This window comes from Stegodyphus dumicola, chromosome 11 (genome assembly GCF_044657685.1).
Source record: "Stegodyphus dumicola isolate Sdum_Otavi_A_Nest chromosome 11, ASM4465768v1".
Lineage (NCBI taxonomy): Eukaryota > Metazoa > Arthropoda > Arachnida > Araneae > Eresidae > Stegodyphus > Stegodyphus dumicola.
Genome location: NC_140778.1, coordinates 38778208 through 38797407, shown reverse-complemented (window position 1 = coordinate 38797407; position 19200 = coordinate 38778208).

Below are 19200 nucleotides of genomic sequence, written 5' to 3'. Positions count from 1 at the left end.
TATTTACAAAATTTTCACAGGACTAGTTTCGATGGTTTTACCGAACCATCATCTTCAGCTGCAAAACCGCAAATGAACAAGATAGGAAATAATGATTAGATAAGATAAGAAAGCCTGGACAAGAATAAGCAAGTGGCGCCATCTGTTGGCGAAACCAGAACTAAAACATAATTTCTCTAAAAGCCGAAGGCAAATTTGGATTGGAATTAGGATCGTTAACTAGAACAGAAAGATTTTTATGAATGTGAAATGCCTCTAGAAAATCCAGTTCTCCAATGGAAGATGTTTTTTGAATAATTTTGGCAGCAGAAAAATTGAAAGTGTGATTTTCGGACCAACAATGTTGAGCAACAGAAGACTTCTGTGTTTCCTTTTTTCTAACATATGCCTCATGTTCTTTGACGCGAAATTTTAAGGCTCTCTTAGTTTGGCCAATGTAAATTAAACCACACTGGCAAGAAATCCTATAAATACCCCAGGAATTCATATCCGGAATGGGGTCCTTGAGTATAGAAGTCCGAATTTTATTGATGGGAGAATAAACAACCCGAAAGTTAAATTTCTGCAAAATATGTGCAACTTTATAGCTAATTGATGGAAAGAAGGGAATGACAACAGAATTTTTATAATCTCCTAAAATAAGAGTGTGGCTTTTAGTGTGTTGAGATGAGAATTTTTTAACTGCTTAATTAATAATGTTGGGTGAAAAGCCCCTGTCAATAGCTATTGCTTTTTAATAATTTAGTTCTTCATCAAGGGCTAGTTTGGAGGAGCAAACTTGAAGAGCACGGAAAACATAGGAATAAAATGAAGCTAACTTTTGTTTAGTCGGATGACATGATTTAAAGTGTGGTGGAAGGCAAACCGATGAAGGTTTATGGTAAACAGATAGAAGTCTTTCTGCTCGCAGGGTGTTGATTTTGATTGATGTATTGAGATGACGGTAAAGCACACTAGGGCTCTCTGACTAAGGAAAGGGATGCCTTCGTGGAGGTTTTTCTAAGGGAAACTGGCTCGTATACACGCTACACATGTGGAAGACCACGAGAACGCCTATGCAGCTAGCAGATTCGAACCTCGCCCGTTCGCGCGATTCGACTCTCGCCCGAACTGCCAGTGTTCAGCAAATTTACCGCTCGGCTGCTAGTGGGCCTCTGCCCTCAGGTCGAAAGATCAAGCTTAGAGCGAACATAGGGAAATAGAAAAGGGAAATTTTGTGTGAGAATTAGCTAACTGCGCAGCATTTTAATACGAAATTTTTTAAAGACCAGCTTAAAATACTGCGTTAAAAAAAAAAAAAAAAAAAAAAAACATAGGAAGAAACATAGAAAAAAACATAGGACTTTCTTGCCAATTGTGTACAAGACGCCGTTAACTAGAAATTAACCATTTGCCTAGTTAACCGTTAATTAAGTGGTTAATTAGGAGCTCCAAATAATTCTTTGATATGTTCGACTGGAATGTATTAATTCCTTCTCATTCAAGGCGATTACGTTTAATTAACTATTCACTTGATTTGTTGGGAATTAACAGAAATCTTTCGAGAACTAAATCATTTAGGATACGATTTATACGCTTTCGCTATAAAGAATCAAATTGGAAAAAAGTTAAAAAATCTTGAAGAAAAGTCTCTTTTCTGTGTTATAACGGCAAAAAATATCTTTTACTTATATGTGCTATGAAAGAAGTGTGTTGCTCGATACAGCGTAAATTGATGGTTTAAAATTCATTTTATCTGGGTAGTATCATTTAACTTAGATAGTGAGTGTTATTTTTTATCCTACGAGTATCATCCATAAGGAAGGTTTCTTTCTAGCAAGCTGTAAAAAAAGTCGATTGCAAAATTTCGGTTTCATATTTTTAACTGCCTACCTTCAAAGTTAAAATCTGATCTTTTGCTTTTGTTTATTATTTGAAAGAAAACTAATTAGTAGCAAAATTTTCAGATAATAATTGTAAGGAAAAAAATCAAATATAAATTTTTAAAAAAAATCTGAAGGCTTTCAGATTTAACATTACGCACAAAGGGGCGCTTTTTTAACGTTTTGTATGTTACCTTTATTTATTAAATAATGTTCTTCGCAGTTAAACCATAAAATTCAGTTCAACAGCAACATTGCAAAATAATTGTAAAGTGAGCATAGCTTTTAGAATTTCCAATACACAGTCTCGCGCTCTGGAGATAAAAATTATTTTTCCATACAGCCTTGCCGTTGTTCGCTTTTAAATCGTTGAGTCTGTTAATCAAAAATTTGTTAAAGTTTTGCAAAATATACAATCGATAATAAAACAAATTCCAAATTTGGGCTTCCAGATGCCCATATTCGGGTGGAAATGTTCAATATTCAAAGTTTGATGACTCTAGGTACCGTTGTTTTATCACAATCCGAGAAACATACATAACATTCATGCAGATTCTTCATTATTTAATTTCATTAAATATAATACAGGGCTCTAATATTCGGTGGCAACTATTTGAAAAGTGTACCGACATTTACAGTGAGCCAACGCAAAATGGCAAAGCGAAATGAATAGTCCTTCTGGGCAAATTGCACCTTTGAACCTATAAAAATACAGTTTATTACAATGATGGGAACGAAAAGCGGAATATTGGGACATTCATTTTTATGCAGAAATGCTTTATATATGTCGCTTTTAATTTGGATGATTTTGTAGAGCAAACTAGTAAGCCAAATTCTGTCGATCACCTTTTCGATGTCCAGGAAGCAGGCAACAAAACAGGATTTATGATTAAAAGCTGCTGCAATCTTTCTACTAAAATAGAGAATTAGTTGTTGAATGTCCTTGACGAAAGACGAATTGATTATTCTGAATGTTTGGAGTGTGATCTGACCTTTCTGGGTTCCCTCCTCTCATTGCAGCAAAGTTACGACTTTTCTCCAAAAGTATAAACAAATCTTTCACTCCCTTTTCCCATGATCCACTCTTCCCACCCATTTTGTTTTGCAAGCAGTTTTACGGTGCTGGAATCATGGAGGTAGGAAGTAAGGCCCTTTCTTACCTCCATGGCTGGAATACTTGGGGGGGGGGGGAACATCGAAAAGTATTAAGAGCTGCCACGAAAGGAATTCTATTTCACACTCCTTCACTGTTGACCATAAATTGCAGGAACCAGCTGCCGATTTGACTTCCATTCTCCCTCCTTCATTCTCTTCCCTAATTGCTTTCGAAGCTGCATCCCCCGTTGCGTTCGTTACTTCTCATCCCTGCTACATCCCATACTTCCTACCTCCATGCTTTCGTGGCCATGCATGGATTACCCATGCAGATGCAACTTTAAGTAACTTAACAAAGATAAATTACACTCGGCCATTGGATTAAAAAAAAAAAAAATCGGAAAACTTTAAGGTTTTATATTACGTCCAAAGGGGCGTTTTTTTAATGTTTTGTGTGCTACCTTTGTTTATTAAATATCGTGTTCTTCGCACTTAAACCATAAAATTCAGTTCAACAGCAATATCGCAAAATAATTTTAAAATCAGCATATCTTTAGAATTTCCGATACACAGTCTCGCGCGCTGGAAATAAAAATGTCTTTTTTTTTTCGTACAGTGTTGCCATTGCTCGCTTTGAAATCGTTGAGTTTGTTAATCAAAAATTCTTTAATGTCTGAAAAGTATGAAATAGATAATATAACAAATTCCAAATTCGGGCTTCAAGATGCCCATATTCGCTGGAGGATTACGTTATTCAAAATTGGATGGTTCTAGATACCGTTGTTTTATCACAGTGCGAGAAACATACATTTATGTAGATTCTTCAGTATTTAATTTCGTTAAATGTAATACAGCGCTGTAATAGTTGGTGACAACAGTTTGAAACGTGAATCGACGCAGAAAGTAAATCGACACAAAATGCCAAAACGAAATTAATAGACCTTATGGGCCTGAATTATTCAATTACGGCAAAGCACACGAGGGCTACCTGCCTAAAGGGAGGGATGCCTTCGTGGAGGGCTGTCTAAGGGAAACTGGCTCGTACACACGTTACACATGGGGAAAACCGCGAAAACGCCCATGCAGTCAGCCCGTTCGCGGGATTCAAACCTCGGACCAAACTACCAGTGTTCAGCGTCTTTCCCGCTCGACCACTGGTGGGCCTGAGAGCTTTCAGATTTTATATTACGCCCAAAGGGGCGTTTTTAAAAGTTTTGTGTGTTACCCTTGTTTATTAAATATCCTGTTCTTCGCACTTAAAGTATAAAATTCAGTTCAACAGCAATATCGTTAAATATATAAAAGAGCATATCTTTAGAATTTCCAAAACACAATCTCGCGCCCAGAAGTTTATTTTTTATTTATTTATTTATTTTATTTTATTTTATTTTATTTTTTTTTTGTGTGTGTGTGTGTGCGTGTGTGTGTGTGTGTGTGTGTGTGTGCGTGTGTGTGTGTGTGTATTGTCATTGCTCGCTTTGAAATCGTTGAGTTTCTTGATCAAAAACTCATAGATAATAAAGCAAATTCGAGATTCACAATTTGGGTCTCCAGTTGCCTATATTCGGATGGAGACGTGCGTTATTCAAAATTGGATGGCTCTACGTACCGTTGTTTTATCACAATGCGAGAAACAAGCGTACAGATTCTTCACTATTTAATTTCTTTAAATATAATACGGGGCTGGTTTGGTTTGGTTTGTTGAGATTACGGCAAAGCACACTAGGGCTATCTGCCTAAGGGGAGGGATGCCTTCGTGGAGGACTTTCTAAGGGAAACTGGCTCGTATACACGTTACACATGGGGAAAACCACGAAAACGCTCATGCAGCCAGCTAATACAGGGCTGTAATATTTGGTGGCAACAATTTAAAAAGTGATTCGCCGTTTATTGTGAATAACGCAAAATACCAAAACGAAATTAACAGCCCTTCTTGGCTAACATCTTTGGGCTAAAAATGTGCTTATCTCTAGGAATAAGCGCGTTTGAATAGAGGAAGTAAAAAAAAAAAAAAAAAAAAAAAAAAAAAAAAAAAAAAAATCAAAAGATTAAGATTTTAATGATTGCCCAGATGTACTATTTTAAAGTTTAATATTTTTTAACAGTAGGAATTATCGATCGAGATGTCCCAGACAGAAATACAAAACATTTTATAAGAAATTAGGTGGATATGCATTTAGACTAACATGGGAACGTTATGTATCTTCTTTATATTTAAAATGTGACAAGATACGTAAAGTAATTCTATAAAAATACTGAGTGTTTTTAATTATATATATCATGAACGAAATGCTTATTTTTTTAAATCAGTCGGATTAAAAAGGGGGGAGAATAATATTTCTCTTAAACAGTTTAGTTTGTTCATGAATAACAGATAGATTAAATGTGAAATAACAATGTCACGTTTGCGAACGGGAACAGACTTGAAACATATATAGAAACGACGCAAAATCTCTTTTCGAGACCAATAGCTCTTTTAAGTAAAAAAAGAGAAAGGTAATTGGGCACAGGACATTTAGTAATTAGAAATTCAACTACTATTTAGAAAAAATGTTTTTGTAGGTAATACTGTACTAAATCTTTTACGATGGATGACAAATAAAACTAATAAAGGAATTACTTGAATTTACATTACGAAAGCGATTGCTCATTTTTGTATACTTAAATATTTTGTTCTTTTAATTATCTTATCGTTTGAAAAATTAAAGTTAAAAATGTCTTGGAACATTGCGCTAATAGATATGATAAAGAACCAATTCTGATAGGCTTTTCTTGTAAAACAGCTGCAATAATTTTAAACTTTTGAAAATATAAGGTTCTAGTTTTTTTTTTTTTTTTTTTTTTTGTTAAAATAGGTCGAAAAAATTCTGAGATATTCTTTCGACGAGAGAAAATTTACAACTTGCTTTTAGAATCGTAGAAAAGTGAAGAGAAAAATAAGCGTAAAGTAAGCACGCATGAAATCTACTATTCAAAATATTATTTCGAAATACCGCAGAAAAAAATGCTTTTAAAAACAAATTGCCAACAAAGCGGCCAAGGCATTTCAATAGTCATGGAAGCTGGATCATTAAAAATAATATTAGTAATCTTTTAAAACGATAGCAGTTAACCCTTTAAGCGTGCTTGACGAACTCACCTCGTCATCAGTGCACGCGCAGGAGCAAACGCTACACGCTTAAAGGGTTAACCTGAACGAATATTTAGAAAATCTTCTAAGTAAGAAATTGTTGGGCATATTTTAATAAAAAATAATTTTCCTGCCCAAATAGCTTGAAATAAACCATTTCTCGCTGAAGCGAATTGAAAGGCAAATTTACTTTTCGTTAAGATTTGTTTTAAAAACCTTCGAGGTTCTTCGTATTCAGTCAGATTGTAGGATTTTATGTTAAAATTAACCAGTTATGATTTGAAATTTTACTATTAATCTTCATCAAAATGGAACTTAGTTAAGGATTATTTAAGTCGATGGTTTGAATGTTTCAGAATTAGAGCTCGCTTACACTTCCGTATTATTGCCAGCTCTGCCAGAATTTATTCCGGCTTTAGACATTTTGCTAGCCGACTTTTGAAAGCGCGCCGTTATTTATCCAAGTAAATTATTTTGTGTGTAGTATCCATGGAGGTACTTCCTACCTCCATGGTAGTATCAGCCTTCGTTACTTGAATTTAAACGCTCAGTTCTATGTTATTTTAAGTACCGTAAGTGGTAGAGTTTTATCTGTAGCCCAAGCAGTGCCTCCTGTTAATTTCAACAGTTCAATAAAAAAAAGTTATTTTAACATTAAAAAACATTCTGTCATTTGAATTCAAGCTGGAGCGGTAACTTATTGTCAGTATAATAGGATCTGGGATAGGACACTGCGTTAAGTGCTTAAAAGCTTAACGCAGTGTCCATTTTCTTACAAGTTTGTTATTGTCTTACGAGTTAAGCATTGAATAACCATTGAGTTGACATAAGCTTCTATATAAGTAAAACCCTATGATATATGTAGGTGAAAATGAATTCAGCATTTTTGGGAGTGATAGAAATCGAATGGTGTGAGGTATGGAGAAAACCCCATATTGAACTTCAAATGAAAATGTTAGGTTTATAAGGTATTTCTCCTGCCTTCCTAGCGTGCCTTCGTGGTGTAGTGGTTCTGCACGCTGGGCCGGTATTCCAGAGGTCCGTGGTTCGATTCCCGGCGAAAGCGATTGCTCATTTTTCATCTCTCTGGCATTTTCAATTAACCTAATGTCTCTACAGTGGCGCCCGAACTAAAAGGGTGTTGGATGATGATTCTCCTCACCCAGAATTTGGCGATTGGGTCCCTTTAAAGCCCCAGTCGCCCTTTGAAAGGGGGAGTATATAAGGTATTTCTCCCGCCTTCCTAGCATGCCTTCGTGGTGTAGCGGTTCTGCACGCTGGGCCAGTATTTCAGAGGTCCGTGGTTCGATTCCCGGCGAAGGCGGTTGAAAATTTTTCATCTCTCCGGCTTTTCTAAAACTACTTAATGTCTCTACACTGGCGCCCGAACTATAAGGGTATTAGATGACGATTCTGCTCACCCAGGATTTGGCTATTGGGTCCCCTAAAACCAAAGAATCTCTAAGGAGAAGAATGAAAGCTTCCATAGTACCGAAGTTCCGCTGTACCGAAGAGCCACGGCTATGCAGTGAAACACCAGCGCAGGGGAGAATTTAAACAGCTCAGTTCGAGGAGATAGTAAATTTTTTACTTTGAAATAACTCAAAATTGTAACAAAACTATTTAAGTGTAATTGAACTATTTTATTCAACGCCATGAACTCATGAACTGTAACCGAACCATTTTATTTAAACGTGATCTCGTGGCGATATGAAAAAACGTCATACCTCCAGCGGCCATGATGATAGTTTACTATGTTATGTTATTCAAATGTTTGATGTTCCATTTCGTATATGTTTCATTTTTATGTATATTTCTTTTGTTTGTAACTGTTCCTGTGTGCTCTGTTAATAAATCCTTTTAAAGCTAGCCGGCATTAGCGTCTATTGAGGAACGGCTACATCACATTGGCACCCAACGTGGAGCCAAATGCATAACGGGCACCTGTAATTTCAGATTACATTTTTAAATTTTTAGGTATATTCGCTGCATAACGCTCTGTAGAGTTGTTAGGATTTTTGAAGAAGGATACATATGAAAAATGAGCAGTGCCCTCTCCCGGAGGCGTAGGGTTTTGAGCGCTCGGGGACAACTGAAGATTTTGCGCTTCTTTCTATGTGCAAGAATGAAAAATATTTCATTCTAAAATTTGGTAATATCAATTTGGCGCTCCCTGGTTGCTGCGTCCGGTGGCAGTTGTCCTTCCTTGCCCCATCCTAGCTACGCACTGCCGTCGCCGGGATTCGAACCTGAACCTCTAGATTACGCACTCAGTAATCTAGAGCCTCTAGGCCAGTAATCTAGGACCTCTACGTAAACTTCATGCTACAAAAGGAAAAAAGAAAATTTGACATTGTATGTTAATTAGCACAAGACACAAAATGCGTTCTAAACCAGTGTTTCTCAAACGCCGGTCCGCAAGAAATATTTGCCGTCCGCGAAATATCCAGCTATCTGTCCAAAAATTGTGCCAATGGGTCGAACTATTAAACTTACCGGTCCGCGAGAACGTACCGAAATATTCTTCCGGTCCTTGGAGAAAATCCAGTTGAGAAACACTGTTCTAAACTACATCTTACTTTTTTGTAAATTAGGTTTAGAAATTCGATGAATTTCAACAGGCTGGTCTATTTAACATGAAATTAATGGTATATGTCTTTAAACAGATTTTATTCAGCGAAATTTTCGGTAACAATTTGCATTAAGTTCATGTTTATTATATTTATACAAGTGTTTGTGGCTGTAATATCCCTTAAAATTCATAGCTTTACTTCTTGAAAATTGTTAATTCCTCTTTTTAATTCAGATGTTTTTTCCTTAAACTCGCATTTAAGAAAAGTTAATTTTTTAAAAGAAGAACTCGGTCTATCTCTAATGATTTATGATAGAAAATTAAACTGTAATCATATAACTGAAAACTATTACCGAAAAAAAAAATAATAATAATAATCTCCAGCGCACGAGACTTTCTATCGGAAATTCCAAAGATATGCTCTTTTAAACATTTTGTGATACTGCTATAATGAACTGATTTTTATGGTTTAAGTAAGAAGAACATGATATTTAATAAAGAGTAAAGGTAATGCCAAAAACGTTAAGAAACGCCCCTCTGGGCGTAATATAAAATCTGAAAACTTTTCAGATTTTTTTTATTTGAGGCCAAAGGGCATTAGCCCAGAAGGGCTATTAACTTCGTTTGGCATTTCGCGTCGAAAACTTTAAATGTCCGTTTGACTTTTCAAGTTGTTGGCACAAAATGTTATCGCCCTGTGTTACATTTAAATAAATTATATAATGAAGAATTTACATAAATGTATGTATGTTTCTTGCACTGTCTTAAAACAACGGTACCAAGAGCCATCCAATTTTGAATAACGTAATCCTCCACCGAATATGGGCATCTAGAAGCCCTAATTTGGGATTTAGAATTCATTTTATTATCGATTTCATATTTTGTAAAACTTTAACTAATTTTTGATTAATAACTGAACGATATCAAAGCGAGCAATGGCAACACTATACGGAGGGGGGGAAGCATTTTTATCTCCAGCGCGAGAGACTGTGTATGGGAAATTCTAAAGATATGCTCATTTTAAAATTATTTTGCTATATTGCTGTTGAAAGGAATTTTATGGTTTAAGTGCGAAGAACATGATATTTAATAAATAACGGTGACAAACAAAACTTTAAAAAAAAAAAAAAAAAAAAAAAAAAAAAAAAAAAAAAAACCCTTAGGGCGTAATGTAAAATCTAAAAACTTTTAGATTTTTAATTAAAAAAAAAATTTTTTTTTCCAAAAATATTTTTGTTTGCCTGATTCCTAGAAATCAAATCAGGAGTAATAATCAGTACTTGAAACAGTACTTGAAAATGCTGTTTTCCTTTTACGAAATCATTTATATTTAGCGTATCTAAAAACAATAAATTTTACTTTTAAAAAGTTAAACATTATTGATGCTATAAATTTTCAAATAGTTTTATAAGGTAAGCTTCGTTAAAAAGTGTGATGTCAAGCAGAATGTAATTGTTTAGTTCATTAAAATAACCGCACTTCGAGTTACTCATCCTCAAGAACTAATAACTTTAGAAAATATTTTAGGAATATAATGATGACAAATTGCCATTTCCTTTATCAGACTGGTGTGGAAAACAAAAAAAGTTCTAAAAATACAATTTCGGAACACATTCTGTATATTCAGATTCTTTATTATCACGTCAATGTATAAGGCATAACTGCTTTTAATGAAGTAAAACATGTTAGAGTATTATTAATAAAATACTGTGTAAGAATTTTTTGCAAGCCCTTTTTTATTCCGTAAGAAAGAGAAACTGTAATAAAAAATCTGAAAGCTCTCAGATTTTACATTGCGGCCAAACGGTCGTTTTTTTCAACGTTTTGTGTGTTACCTTTATTTATCAAATATCATGTTCTTCGCACTCAAACGATAAAATTCAATTCAACGGTAATATCGCAAAATAATTTTTAAAATGAGCCTATCCTTAGAATTTGCGATACACAATCTCGCGCGCTGGAGACAATTAATCCTTAGAGGCCAATTTATTCCTTGAAGGACTATTGTTTGCGTTTTGCGATTTTCCGTTGGTTCACTATAAATGTCCGTTTCACTTTTCAAACTGTTGCCACTAAATGTTAAAGTCCTGCATTATATTTGAATAAATTAAATAATGAAAATTCTGCTTAAATGTATGTATGTATATTTCTCGCGTTGTGATAAAAGAACGGTACATAGAACCATCGGATTTTGAATGATGTAATCCTCCTACGAATATTGGCATGTGGAAGCCCAAATTTTAAATTTGTTCTATTATCGATTTCATATTTTGCAAAATTATAACGAATTTTTGATTATTTTTGTAAGACTGTGTATCGGAAATTCTAAAGAAAAGCTCAATTTAAAATTATTTTGCGATATTACTTTTGTACTGAATTTTATGGTTTAAATGCAAAGAACGTGATATTGAATAAATAAAGGTAATAGATAAAATGTTAAGGCCCCTTTGGACATAATTTAAAATCTGAAGCCTTTTAGATTTTTTTTCCTTCCCCGTACAGTGTTACCCTTACTTTGAAGTCGTTGAGTTTATTAATCAAAAATGTTAGAAAATGTGAAATCCATAATAAAACAAATTCCAAGTTTAGGCCTTTCAGATGCACATATTCGCAGTAGGATGACGTCATTTAAAATTGTATAGCTCTAGATACCGTTGTTTTATAACAATGCGAGAAAGACATATACATTTATGCAGATTCTTCATTATTTAACTTCTTTAAATTTAACACAGGGTGATAATATTTGGCAAGAATTTGAAAAGTAAAACGGACTTTTAAAGTTTTAGACGCAAAATGGCAAAACAAAATTAACGCCCTTTGGGCTAAAAATTTAATTAATTTGGCACCTCTCAAAAATACATCTGTTATGGATGATATTAAATGAATCTGACGAGAATTATTTTCAGTACCACACTGACGTGTATTCAGACAAATTTCTTTTCCTGCAGTTGTTTCTTATCCTTAGTTAAAATTGCTCCATTTAAGACTTCTTGACCGAAAGGGAAATTCACCCCACCTCATAAATTATTCACTTCCGGGGTTGGGTCGTATTGCTATGTGGGTCCAAGCTTTGTGCTTCCCAGCGTGGTTAGTTTTTACAGCAGATTCGCTGCTTCTGACGTAAAGGGAGGTGCATCACTCGTTTTCCGCTGATTCCATCCCTGACTATAGTTTTCTTGAGAAGAGTGATAGATCATGAATCTTCAAGGTAAGTTCAAATTTTAAATTCTGAGAAATTTTTTCTTTTTTTGTTTTCAGATGTACAGGAATATTAATTAAAAATACTGACAAAAGTGTAAAATATCGAACAATAACAGTACTCTTCTATTATCGGGACTGGCTTCAGAAATGTATATGTGCTTCGACGTATGTATGTATGTGCATCACCATGTAGTATGTGTATATGTATGTGTGGATGTATGTATGTATGTGTTTATGTGTTTATATGTGTATATGTATGTATGTGTGGATGTATGTATGTATGTATGTGTTTATATGTGTATATGTATGTATGTGTGGACGTATGTATGTGCTGTATGTGTTCGTGTATACACAGACATACATACGTTTTTACACTGCACAAAAAAAGGGGGACAGGTCTTTATACCCCGTTCTACTGGGCCGATTCACAAAATTCAAATCGCGTTTTTCATGTCTCGAATGTAGGTATTTTGACACAAAATCGGACTTTTTCTGAAATAACGTACCAATTTTTTTTTTCTCCATATTTCGATTCTACGACTCAAATTATGACTAGATCTTAAATTTTCTAATTTTTGGGGAAATATTTATGGAGAAATTTTAAAAAAATCCACCTTGGCTTTTTTTTTTTTTTTTTTTTTTTTTTTTTTTAGTTCGGGCCAAGATTAATTCACTCGGCGAGCTTCTTAATTTATAGCAATCTATTTTCCGTTCCTTTTTTACTTCCTTGTACGAAGTAAAAAGGAAGTATTGTAATCGCGAAAAGTTTCAGGCAGCATATTTCAACGAAAATATCCACTTTAACCGCTATCGAATGCAATTTAACGATGTTTTTGCGTGTCATCTTTACATAAGGACAGAATAAAAGACTCTTTTCCTTCAAAAAAATTATGAAACTGCTTTAAAATGAATTCTGATGAGAATTTTTCGTGGCGTCTGTACGAACCGTATGTACGTACGTATCTCGCATAACTCAAAAACGAGTAGCCTCAGAAGGTTGAAATTTCGTATATAGGACTGCTATAACATGTAGATGTGTACCTCGTATTTTGGTTGCAATCAGCCGCGCCAAACTTATATAAATATATTTATATATATATATATATATATATATATCCACTGTTACTCGGCTCAGTGATCTCAGTTTCTTTACTCTTATATGTTTGTAAATTGTACATTTTTTGCTTTAAAAATGATTGAATTATGTTGTTCTTATCTTCCGGTTAAGGTTTTTATGCCTTTCGTAAATCTGGAAACAATATTTGTACAATTATATCAGCAATTTAAAAGATATTTAAGTGCGGTTAAGTTTTAAATAACATGGCGGACATATTTGTTTACATTTGAATCAGCAGAATAATAGATTTCTTGCCAATCTAGAGAGACTAAGCTTCGAAACAACAAAGATAACGCATTCATTTATTATTGCTAATTAAATCATGCTTAATCCTTTCTGGAAATTTTTCGATGAAATAAGTGTTTAAGATTTACTTCGTAATTTTTAATACAGATATTTTGAGTTTTTATGTATTTTTGCCTTGTCGCGAAGTGAGAACTGAATTAATTGAAAGAGAAATATTAAATCGTCTGTGAAAAACTGTTTCTTTTTTGTTTTGTTTCCTTAATTTCTTTTATACATCGTTCTAGCTTTATTATAGTATTTTAACAGAACATGTGGCAACGATTAAATAATTCTTCAAATGATATAAATTTTGTGTATTCTGAGTTATAATATGAACGAAATATTACGTGAACCTAGCGCCAGAGTGTCGCTATGCTAAACAAATATAGTGAATTTTAAAAAGTGCATTTATTCTATTGTGGTTTATACGCTGTCGGCGAAGTAGATTTAATTCAATCCAATAAGTTTAAATGAAATGAAAAAAAAAAAAAAAAAAAAAAAAATGCGTATAATTTAATATTCCGTACAAGGAAGTCATGTGATGTACACATCAGATTTTTGCTTAGGCGAAAGGGGCGTTATACCCAAAGGGGTCTCAAAACGGTATTTGACATCGTTTCACTTTTCAAACTGTTGCCACCAAATATTATCACTATTTATTATATTTAAAGAAAGTAATTAATGAAGAATCTGCATGACTGTTTCTCGCATTGTGAAAAAGCAACGGTACCTAGAGCAATCCAGTTTTGAGTAATGTAGTCTTCCAACCGAACAGATGCACTTAGAAGCCAAAATTTTGAATTTCGAATTTGTTGTATTTGTTGTAAGTGAATCTACTTTCAGTAACTTTTATCTTTAGTGAAATGAACTTTCAGTGAGGTGAACATTCAGTGAATTTTCAGTCACCTTTTACAGAACTTTCAGTGAACCTTAGTGAACTTTTAATAACTTATACTACCAGCGACTTTGTAATTGAACAATTATTGAACTTATGGTAGACTGGCTTTGAACAGTTTCTACGAAAATAATTTCAGATAAGCTTGTAATATTTCTTTTGTTAACCAGTTTTGTTTCTAGCACTGACAGTGTTGATATATTCTCAGATTTTTAATTTACATTTTGTTTTAAATAAGTTAATGACTCTGTATTTAAATTTTTGTAATTTCTTAAAATTTTAAATAAACGCCACTGATCTCCTGGGTCTTAGCGGATAGTAGATATTTCCACAAAATGAGCAATCAGTTGGTAGTCTTAAAAAGGCGGTACACAATTTGCTATGCCATCAATTTTTTCCCTGCAGCATCTGTTACTTCTTTTATATTAAAAAATGAGCTGTAACCCATGCGTATATGTTTACATATGAGGGAGTCGGCTAATTTTGTGGTGACCTGTCCCATTTACCTTAGAAAGTCTTTCACGTAGGCATCTCCCCATAGGCAGGTTGCCCACGCCCATATCAAAAACCTAATGTTTGTAACCTAACCCTTTAGGTAGACAACGTTTACCTGGTTTGCGTAATTCAAATCATTTGTTCAATTAATTAATCGTAAATAGAAGCGATATCACTGCCTAAGGGGAGGGATGCCTTAGTGGAGCACTTGCTAAGGCAAAACTAGATCTTATACATGTTAAACATGGGAAAAAACCACGGAAACGCCCATGCAGCCAGCCCGTTCGCGTGATTTGAACCTCGGAGCGAACTACCAGTGTTCAGCGACTTTACCGTTCCGCCTCACGGAAATATACCGAAGGAAAAACGAAATTGGGGAACAAAAACTAACAAATTAAAGAGCGATGATTAAGGTGCAGTGTAAATAATTTGTGTTAATTAGTAGTATTCAATATTATTCCGTAAATAGAGTTTAGAATTTTTTTTTTTTTCTTTTTTCATATTTATTAAATTTATATTCCTTTCCTCTTTCCCCCTTTCTTTTTATTAATCCAAAAGGGCTATTTGTCTCGAAATATAATTTGCGTTGATTCATATTAATGTGTTGTTTCACTTTTCATTCGAGTCTACTGGCATTTGGAAAAACTTAAGATTCTTTCATATTTAATTGGTCTGCAAGTAACTAAACTATTTAAAAGCAATCAGTGCAGCTCTTAAGAATGTAATTTTTTTTAATATTTAATCTGCTTAGTTTAAATAAAAATTAGTTAAATTAAGGAGGCATCTAATTAAACGCTATTTAATTTAATATTTAGAATACATTACATATTTTGTCACTTTAAATATACCGAAGTTATAACATTCCCATTTTAGTCTAAATGCGTATTCATCTAATATCCTATAAAATGTTTTGCTGTTCCATCTAGGCCATCTCTATTGATAATCTCTACTGGTAAATCCTACTGAACTTTAAAAGAGCCCTTTTAGATGATCTTTAAATCTGAACCCCTTTATATTATTTATTTGTGTGTGTGTCTGTTCAGTATTCGTGTAATTTATTTTGGGTCTGTGTCGGATCACGCATTTGTCGGACCAACTATTTAATTAATAAATCAAATTTTTGTTGAATTTTAAATGTGAGGTTGGATTCCGAATCATAGGAATTTTTCGAGTATTAATTACTTCACGCATTTTTTAGACGACTTTGCTATAAAAAAATCACCTGCTTGGGGAGGGGGCGGGAATAACTGCAGCTATATTTTTAAAAGTGTAAATTATCGTGCGCTACTTAAAAACATTGTTTTCATGCAAAATGGCGCTTTTGAAAAAGCATTGGACGTAAGGCTACGTTTGAGCTCTTTCCAAAGAAACTTATTCTATATAGTTATTAAAAAGTGCTGCGAAAGCCTTGATTTTTCGGTATCTAAAACAACGCTAGATAATATTGGCAATAAAAGAGGGTGGGAAGTCAAAGTTTGGCTTCAAGAAGAAACATTGTGCAAAAGACACATCCAAGGAAAAAACGGAATGTTTCGAATTTTATCCAACGTATAAGATCTTTAATGTTAAAAGAAAATCCGCCAAGTCAAAGGTCAGTGCAAAATCATAAGAATGCTTATTATCAACTGTAAACAAAGTGATTAATGCTAATTTGAATCTTAAACACGCGAAAAAACGTTATACGGTATTTCTCCCGCCTTCATGGCATGCCTTCGTCGTGTGGTGGTCTGCAAGCTGGGCGCGTATTCCAGAGGTTCTCGGTTCGATTCCTGGCGAAGGCGTTGCTAATTTTTCATTTCTCCTGCTTCCAAAAATACCTAATGTCTCTACAGTGACGCCCGAATTAAAAGGGTGGTAGATGATCAATCTCCACACCCAGGATTTGGCTATTGGGTCCCCTAAAAACCGGGGCAGTATATAAGGTATTTCTCCCGCCTTCTTGGCATGCCTTCGTGGTTTTCTTCGTGGTGTGGTGGTCTGGAACGCTGGGCGCTTATTCTAGAGTTTCGTGGTTCGATTCCCGGCGAAGGCATTTCAAATTTTTCATCTTGCCTGCTTCCAAAAATACCTAATGTCTCTAAGTAATGCACAAAGTAATGTGCAACGTCTTTCTCCAGGACACACCGCCAAATACAAACATTTATGGGAAAAAAATGGAAAAGTGCTGTCACAATAGATGAATCTTGGATATATTTAAAGGACTTTAATAGAAACAGATCCATTTATTATCACCAAAGAGGAAAAAAAAAAAAAAAAAAAAAAAAATCTTAGAATCTGGTTCTATGAAGATGTTTGCATTAGCCTCGTTTATTGTCTCTGATGTGATCAGTTATATCGTCTGTTGTAATTTCAGCATAAAGTCTTACTGTTGGTTCTTACGCATGTTGTTATGCTACCTATGATAGTTTAAACGGGATATTTGACTATATTTTCCAGAACTTTATCCAAATTATAAATCAGGAAGATTTATATATCACAAGATGCTAGATTACGTGTTTGACAGGCAAATTCGGGTCCTTCCAAACCCAGAGAGAAGTTGAAAAGTCACCAGTGAGTGCTCCAGAATGTAAGCGACTATTTCATTCTTCAGTTTAATTATATCCAGTTCTCTTTCATCTGGTTCAGTGATCTTCTTGTGAAAGGCCCAGAATTAGATAGTCACTTCCTGTTTGAGACTCGTTAAATTACATACTGGATGTGTGGCAGTTCTATGTGAGTATGCTCGAACCTTGATTTCAGTATAATGCTCGCTATCTCTTACTAGGTTGTTGGCACAACTCAGGCACCGTCGCTGGATTCTAATAAGAGATTAACAGTAAGCAAAATTGTTATCTGGAATATAAGAAGAATTTAATACGGAGCAGTTTGGAAACTGATGCTGATGAATTTAATGAGCACTTATATAATAGTCCCTCTGTGCTGTGTGAAATTAATCTGAAACCTAAACTTTAGTGACCAGAAATTTGGTGATTTTAATCTGAAATTTATATAGTTCAAGATGTCATTTAAAATAAATTCTAATAAAAACTACCTTAAGCCGACTGAAGTTTAGCTTTCTCTTAATAAAATGCTCAAGGAAGCTTCAGCTTAGAAGGGTTGTCAGTCTCGAAAAGGCATTTTGCGCTGGTTCACTATAAAAGACGTGTCAATTTTTAAATTGTTGCCACCAAATACTACCGCCCTGTATTATATTTAAAAAAATTAAATAATGAAGAATCTGCATGAATGTATGCATGTTTCTCGCATTGTGAAGAAACAACGGTACCTAGAGACAAAATTTGAACAACTTAGTCCTTCACCCGAACATGGGCACCAAGAAGCAAGAAATAAGAATTTGTTTTATCGTCTATTCCATATTTTGTAAAAATTTAAGGAATTTTTAATTAAGAAACTCGACGATTTCAAAGCGAGTAGTGGCAACATTGTAGGGAGAAAAACATTTTTATCGCCAGCTTGCGAGACTTTCTATCGGGAATTCTTAAGATATGCCGTTTTTAAACATTTTTAACCCAAAGCGGCGTTAGACGAAATACTCTCGAAATGCGTGTTTGTAAATGAAAAAACAGTCCAATATGCGAGTAATATAAAATCTGGAAGCTCTCGGATTTAAAAAGAAAAATTGCTTGCATTGGTTAAAATCCGAAGTGAAATTGGCTCGTATACATGTTAGATAAACTCATGCAGTCAGCTGTCGCCGGGAGAAAACACTCATGTAGTCAGCCTGTCGCCGGGACTCGAACCCCGGTCCGAACTAACAGTATTCAGCGACTTTACCACTCGGCAGCTGGTGAACTTCCTACGTTAACATTTTACTACTATGAATAGAATTGGCGTAATTCTTATTTTGTAATTTTACTCTGATAAAAAGATCAGTAAAATTCGTGGAATCTAAAAAATGAATAATAAAAAAGATGTAAGACTCATCCTTTTTGTGGTCAATTATATTTTATACTGATTTGTACTTTCTTAATTACATCCCTTTCTCATTTCACATAATTATAAAACTGAGGTCGAGTGGTTATAAAATTATAATAAATTTGCTTCAACTGTCTCCACAGAAAACTTGTTACTTTTATTCGATTATTGAGTACCATTAAGCAAAATATTCTCTCGACGTTTGCATTGTGGGCTGATACAGTAAATACGCGCAAAAAATGTATAATACAATGTTCGTATTTGCATATCTTTATTAGATACGATTTCCGATCAATATGCTTTGTATGTGCAAGAAACTTTAGCCATTTTCAAAGTAGCTACCACAGTTCTAAATGGTACTTTTTTTCCCCCTCTAATTAGTCTTAGTTAGAATATGGCAACCCTTAGCTACTATGAAAACACTCGAAACGAAAAAGCAGATGTAATCAAATTCATGACTCACAATATTCACTTCACCTGGGAGTGTTTTAAAAAGCAGCTGCAAAGTTCATGAACAGTATGCATGTTTCAGCTTTGACGCCTAGTGAAAGAAGCAAATGCAGCAGAATTTTATTCGTATTTTCTGTTATTATATAAGACTTGTGTGACCGTTAGAGACTGTGTGGGTGGGAA